Below are 7966 nucleotides of genomic sequence, written 5' to 3' on the forward strand. Positions count from 1 at the left end.
GTAGGGAAATGGTGAAAAATGCCATGTCTGCCTTGCAGTCTGAAAACTGTAGAACCCATTCTGCCACCGCTCCCAACATCCAGGCAGTGGGTGTTACATTCCAGTTCTAATATTACAGGGTTACCACATGTCCTCTTTTTTAAAAATATCTGTCGTCTTTTGGGCTCTTTAAAAAAACTGATGAAAATGTCCTCTTTTTGCATTGGAAGGTTCGGAATATTCATAGTTAGCAGTTATCACAGCTTAAATAGCTGGGGTATTTAAAGTGAAATTGGTCATAGTGGTCGCTTGTTTGAAGTAGTCAGTCTTTTTTGCTTTTCAAAATATAGTAACCCTAAATATTACCCCCCAAAAATGCAATAAAGAGTTTTTCATAGTTGTTATGGACAGGACAGAAAGACTTTCTTTTTTGGGTGTAATCACAGGCGGCAAATCAGTAATTATCAACCGATTCTGTCTCTTTTCCGCTCCGCTCCGTCTTCTATCACCATTGTCATCCAGAATTATGAATTGCACGCTGATATAATCTCAGCCAGGTTTCTAAAGATAGAAGGCAGATTTTAGAGTCGCCGCTCTCTCAAGAAAGGTTCAAATTAGTTTGGATGGAGAACCAATTAATTCCTGTTAGTGGATTAAATTGTACAGATTCTAATTAATATAGGCACTGCCTCTCCTCGGAGGAAGATCTATCATATCATACACTTGTAATTAAAAAGGATTGTGTCGCGTGGCTGTAAATGCTGAACTTCTCTCCTTTTTAAAATAATAATAATAATAATGCTCAATTGTCCTTTGACGACGGCTGCCTTGAGCAATGCTGGACCAGAAAGAGAATCAAATGGGAAATGTCTTGAATATTTACGAATGCATTTCGCTCTGTGTCAGCCTCCTTTGCTGGAATATCTGTGGCCCTGCACTTCAAGACCCAGTCCCATGGATAGTTTGCAACCCCAAAATATTGCAATATTCCTGAAATGGATTATTTTAATTCCTCCTCCGTCCAGCACGAGAGCCAGCCTAGTGCAGTGGTGAAGAGTGGCAGGCTCTGATTTGGAGAACTGAGTTTGATTTCCCACGACTTCACTATGATGGGGCATTTTGGGGCCATGCCCCCTCACCTGTCAACCATGACAGTCAGAGAGGTGCAGAGGGAGGTGCAGGAAGAAGACCTCCCCCCACCTCTCTCAGAGAGGTGGGGGCTTGCTGGATTTCCTTCAGTGAGCCCGCACCTCTCCGACAGTCAGAGAGGCAGGAGGAGGTTATCTTCCTGCTTCTGCAGCTGACTTTGGCTGCAGAAGTGGGAAGAAAACCCCACCAGCTTGCATCTTTCCAACTGGCAGGGGGGAGGTCAGTGTCATGGGCATGGATGAGGATGATCTGACAGAGCCTGCAGAAACCACAGCTGGCAGAGGAGGATAGCTGGCAAGTGTCTGCAACAGCAGTCTTCACACCTGGCTCAGATAAGAAGGAAGAACTGCAAGCTGAAAGTCCTCCCGACTCACCCCCACAAGTGACTCGTTTAAGGGAGCGACTGCGGCAAAACTTAGCAAGCAGATGAAGAGAGGCCAGGCTACAAAGGAGATGCTCAGCCAGGCCAGAGTTCTAACAAAAGCCTGGCTGATCGTGCAGCTGGCTAATTGGTAGCAGCATTTAACTCTACACTCTGGGCAGTACACTTTGTGGAAGCAACAAGCCAGCTTCGTGCTGCTAGCGTCCACTCCGGCTCGGCTCTTGCACCTAAACCTTCAGACCCCCTGGCTTTGGACTTGGCTCTGTGTTCCTGGCTCCTGACCCCGGCTTGGCTTTGGACTTTGCACTGTCTTCTTGGCTCCTGACTTTGGCCTGTTCTGGACTCCCTCTGATTGGCACCCCAGCCCGTGACAGTCTTCTTCCCCACCTCTCTCTCCTCCCCCCCCCAATTTCCCAATGTCCCCCCCACCCAAAATTTTCTGGCTACGTCCCTGCTTCACACAGAGCCTGCTGGGTGACCTTGGGCCAGTCACAGTTCAGAACTCTCTCAGCCTCACCTACCACACAAGGTGCCTGATGTGGGGAGAGGAAGAGGAAGTGCTCTGAGACGCCTTATGGTCGAGAAAAGCAGGGTATCACAACCAGTTCTTCTTCCAACTTGAATCTCCAGCTTCTGATTTCATTTCCTCTTCAACTTTGTGAGAACAGAACCAATTTCTTTTTAAAACTGAGCCATTTTTTTTGTTTCCTGGCTCTGGATTTCTCCCATAAAACTGATGCATTTTCTCACATTATTTCTGCATCAATTACTCAGCAATAGGCATTAAATGTATATTACATGAATGAATGGCATGCACTGTATGTGCAAATGGATGCCTAATACCATACATTATATAGTGTGTACCAGATAAATTGCATATGAAAACTCCATAACATGTGAGTGCACAACAAAAATACCCAATCTATACTGCAGAACTGAAATCAGGGACGAAAATATAAATGCATACAAAGTTTCTGCTGCCCCTTTTCATATCTATTTACAAGAAGAAGGAGGAGGAGGAGGAGGAGGAGGAGGAGATTGGATTTATACCCCGCCCTTCACTACCCAAAGGTGTCTCAGAGCGGCTTACAAACTCCTTTCCCTTTCCCTCCTCACAACAGACACCCTGTGAGGTAGGTGGAGCTGAGAGAGCTCTTGACAGAAACTGCTCTTTTTCAAGAACAGCTCTTATCAGAACTATGGCTTGTCCAAGGTCATCCAGCCACGTGCAAGTGGAGGAGTGGGGAATCAAACCCAGTTCTCCCAGATTAGAGTCCGTGCACTTAACCACTACACCAAACCTGAAATGTGCTTTCAAGAAAAAGAGGGGGATGTCTTTGTGTGCAAGTTACAGTTGCATACAGTATTTTTTTAAAAAAACTTTTTATGTATAACCTTTTTTTAGGAGGATCATTTTACATTCAGGGTAAATACAGTCACTTCATGTTTTAAACTTTCTGTAACTAATGTCGTTTTTAATCTGGCACCCACATTGGGTCCCAGTTCCCTCAGACAAAAGGAGGCTTATAAATGGGGTTTTTTAAAATTAAATCAGAGGTTAAGATGCTGAGCTGCAGACCAGAAGGTCTGTAGTTTGGCAGTTCGAGACCTGAGTGCTGTGTGACGGAGTGAGCTCCCGTCTCTGGCCCCAGCTTCTGCCAACCCGGCAGTTCGAAAGCAAGAAATTGCAAGTAGATAAATAGGTACTGCTTCAGTGGGAAGGTAACAGCATTCTGTTTGCCTCAGCATTTAGTCATGCCGGCCACATGACCACGGAAATGTCTTTGGACAGCGCTGGCTCTTCGTATCCCTAGAGTCGGATTCGACTAGCTTTTGAGCGAGGGAAACCCTTACCTTTATTATAAAACATATCCCTTGGGGGGACCAAATAGCCCCTCCTCCTTCTGTCTTATTAGTTCCTACTCCTTCTTGGAGATAATCAAGCAGAAAACCCCACAAAATCCCATAGTGACCATCTTGCTCTCTCTGTGTTGTCAAGTTGCAGTGGACTTATGGTGACCCCATGGGATTTTCAAGGTAAGAGACAATCCGAAGTGGTTTGCCATTGGCCGCTACATCACAGGGTGTCTGCTGGGGAGGGGGGGGGAGATTGTAAGCCACTCTGAGACTCCTTTGAGGAGTGAAGGGCTGGGTACATATCCTACACCCTCCTCCTCCTTCTTCTCTTTCTCCTCCTTCTCCTCCAGGATTTCATGCAATTATGGAAAAATATTTGCTGCAAAAGGTGAAAGAAATACCGTGAAGACATCAAGTACTTGACACAAATGAAATTCTTCTTCACTCTTAGGCCCTTTCCACACCCTCCTTTTAATCCATGTTCACTGCTGTGTCCTCCGAGCCATTCTGCACTAAAATTGAATTCAACCTTTTTATTCCAACCTCCCCCCCCCATTCTGCACAAAAATCAAATTCAGCCTTCTTTTTATTCCATGCAAACCACCCCCGCAAACCACCCCCCCCCCCATTCTGCATGACATTACCTCCCTCCAGTGGTCAGCCCGGTTTCAGCCCTCAGTTGCCCCGGGGTTTTTTTTTTGTATGCTGTTTTGCCATGGACTTAAATCTCCTCAACTCAAACACTGGCCACTTCAGCACTGCCATTTTTGTCACTCGTTTGTCCCTATTGCTTTGGGTCCCCCCCCCCTTCCCACATATGTTTTGCTCCCTCTGGGACTACTCCTCCTCCTCCTACACCCTCCTCCTCCTCCTATACCCTCCTCCTCCTCCAGGATTTCATGCAATTATGGAAAAATATTTGCTGCAAAAGGTGAAAGAAATACCACAGATGAAATTCTTCTTCACTCTTAGGCCCTTTCCACACCCTCCTTTTAATCCATGTTCACTGCGGTGTCCTCCGAGCCATTCTGCACTAAAATTGAATTCAACCTTTTTATTCCAACCTCCCCCCCCCATTCTGCACAAAAATCAAATTCAGCCTTCTTTTTATTCCATGCAAACCACCCCCACCCCCGTTCTGCATGACATTACCTCCCTCCAGTGGTCAGCCCGGTTTCAGCCCTCAGTTGCCCCGGGGGTTTTTTTTGTATGCTGTTTTGCCATGGACTTAAATCTCCTCAACTCAGACACCGGCCACTTCAGCACTGTCATTTTTGTCACTCGTTTGTCCCTCTTGCTTTGGATCCCCCCCCCTTTCCCACTTATGTTTTGCTCCCTCTGGGACTACTAGAGAGAGCAATACACATGGGGGGGGGGACTCCCCTAAAACAACAGGGACAAACGAATGACAAAAATGACAGTGTGTCAGGCCTCACAGCAACAATGGAGTACACACTTACTAGAAGGTTATACGTTTATTGAAGCCATGAATGCTTGTACAGGATCACTGTTAGGAATAACGGCGTTCTATGCGCATGAGGGGTTATAGTATATTCAAATCGGTGGTGCCCTATGAGCGTGGTTCCCGTGCGTGCTCGGAGTAGTTCCCGCGCATGCCAAAGGCCTGGGAACAAACCACTGGCGAAAGCAAAACAGGTGTGAGCTTCTCACGGCTCATCCCTACTACAAAGACAAAGCAATTGCCTCTGCTCTCCTTCTGCGGCCTTGAAAGATACATGGTACTGCAAAGCGGCAATTAGGCATAGGGAAGGAATGCATACGGAAGGAAAACACAATACAGAGTACAGAAACCATGTGGCAGCTTGCTGACACAGTGTGGAAGTGGCCATTTTTGTCTGTCTCTGCATAGTGACCCTGGACTTCCTCGGTGGTCTTTCATCCCAGTACTAAGCCAGGGCCAAGCCTGCTTTGCTTCCCAGATCTGAAGAGATCAGGCTAACCTTGGCCATCCACGTCAGGGCAGGCAGGACCAATCTACCTGCGGATTGGTGTTTGACCCAGTGTATTCTCCTTTCTGGCGTTCTGAATGCTCAGAATTAGCCAAACATTTCCTTTTGGGGAAAAAAATCAACGACGTTCCATTATTCGTTTGAAATATAAATGTCTCATGACAGTTAGGAATTTCACATTACCCTTTTTAACCCGTTTTTGATCCGTCGTGGAGTAAACCAGTATAGGGCTGCCATTTCACACACGGCTTTCCCCTTCCAGTAAAGAGCTGGATCTGAAGCAGTTTGCCATTTCAGACTGCACCGCTTTTCCCCTGCCATTTTTTGCCCGCGCGGGCGATCTCCGGCTGGTTGGTTTTTTTTTTAACGCGCAGGCGAAAAACGGTGGGAAAAAGCACATCGGAACTGGGAGAGGAAACTGAAGACTACTTGGAAGTGGTTGACAGGTAAAACACTTCAGCCCCGTTTCCTAAATGGGACAGAAGCGTTTGTGTGTGAAATTAGAAATATATTCCGGTAGGGAACCGGTTCTAAAACGGTTCTGTCTGAAATGACAGACCAGAAACCGTTTGGGAACTGTTCCTCTTCCGGATTATATTGTCTGTCTGAAATTCCTCATTGTCTCATTGAGACCAAGTGCTATGAAGAAAGGCTGAAGGAGCTGGGTATGTTTAGCCTGGAGAGGAGACGACTGAGAGGCGATAGGCAGTGTTCCCTCTAAGCTGAGTTAATGTGAGCTAGCTCACAGTTTTTTAGCCTCTGCCTCACACATTTTTGTCTTGGCTCAGGAAGGATGGCTCCAGAGCAAACTAATTTATGCAGTAGCCAAATTGCTCGCTCACAACTTTAATGCCTGTAGCTCACAAAGTAGAATTTTTGCTCACGAGACTCCACAACTTGGAGGGAACATTGGCGATAGGATAACCATCTTCAAGTACTTGAAGAGCTGTCATATCAAGGATGGTAAGGAGCTGTTTTCTGTTGCCCTAGAGGGTCAGGCTAGAACCATATGGGTTGAAATTAAATCAGAAGAGTTTTCGGCTAAAATTGTAGATCGCTGTCTGGGATCTTTTACTTCGGTTTTACTTCGTATTAACTGTATTTGGATTTTACATTTTGTATTTGTTTTATGGCACTTTGCCTTTTCTGTACATCGTCCAGAACCCCGCATAATAATTAGTACATTGAATTCATCATCATCAGGAAAAACTTCCTGACGGAGCGGTTCCTCAGTGGAACAGGCTTCCTCGGGAGGTGGTGGGCTCTCCTTCTTGGGAGGTTTTCAAACAAGTTAGATGACAGCAATGTGGATTCTGTGAACTTTGGCAGATCATGAGAGGGAGGGCAGGAAGTGTTGTCTCAGTGGCCCTTTCTTACATGCCCAGGGAAATGCTGATTGCCACTTTGGGGTCAGGAAGCAATTTTTCTCCGGGCCAGTTTGGCCAGGGATCCTGGAGGTTTTTGGTCATCTTCTGGGTGTGGAACAGCGGTCACTGCGGGTGTGGAGGGGGAGGCATTTGTGAATTTCCTGCCTTGTGCAGGGGGTTGGACTAGATGACCCTGGAGGTACCTTCCAACTCTATGATTCTATGATTTACCTACCACATATCTGCAGTTCACCCCCTCTCGGACCCTTACGCACTGCCCTTTGGTGACTGCTGCCAGCCATTAAAGATTCCTTTTGAGGGAGAAGAAGGGCTGCAAAGTGACTGTCAGCTAGAAAATGGAAGGGTTGAGGAGAGGTGAGTCTTTGCTGGAGGGAGACGAGTTCTTTCTCTATGCTGCTTCCATCGCCACTATTTTTTTTTTAAAGCAATCCCTTACGGTCATGCACAAACCGTTGGATGCATGCAAACACTCCGTTGGATGCATGCAAACACTCCGCAGTGAAAGCCCAGGCATCGCATTCAGGGTTGGGGGGTGTCACCATGCTCTTCAAGTCCTGGTAAGGGGGGAGGGGAGAGAGAGAGGGAGAGGGAGAGAAATTGGACCTGTTCTGACTCTTTCGTTTTATCTGAAACTACATTCAGAGAGTATCCTGAACTGAAACAGATAAAGCTGACTGAAAACCCGACTCTTTATGGATGTAAATGAGTATTGGAAGAATTACCCAGGCTAAGTAAAAGAACTAAAAATAGAACATTAATCAGGGAAGCTTCTCTCTGTGTGTCTGGGGGAAGATGGATTTTCAGAGCCCTTTTCAGTTTTAAATTGTAGCAAACAGTACATTGTTGAGAATGCTCATGGAGGCTGAGGATATATGCCAACATTAGTAGAACTTTAGAGTTATGACACCTGCAGGCTCCATTCTGCCATGCCTTCCTAGGGGTTCCCAACCCCCTGGAGGGGCTTTTCTTCCACTCTCAGGGTACTCCGCCACCACCACCTGATAGTTGTAAGGATTTCCCCCTGGGAGGATCAGGTCTCCCAGTTTCCCTTCCCAGTTCTGAGGCCTTGCTTCTATGTCTTCTGCTGCCCAGGACCTAGTCACCACAGGGACAGTTTACTGCCTTGTGCGCTCTTGGAGAAATAGCCACTTGCCAACTTCCTTCCTTCCTTCCTTCCTTCCTTCCTTCCTTCCTTCCTTCCTTCCTTCCTTCCTCCCTCCCTCCCTCCCTCCCTCCCTCCC

The sequence above is a fragment of the Gekko japonicus genome, unplaced genomic scaffold (assembly GCF_001447785.1).
Source record: "Gekko japonicus isolate JY-2015 unplaced genomic scaffold, Gekko_japonicus_V1.1 scaffold2170, whole genome shotgun sequence".
In the NCBI taxonomy this organism is placed as follows: Eukaryota; Metazoa; Chordata; class Lepidosauria; order Squamata; family Gekkonidae; genus Gekko; species Gekko japonicus.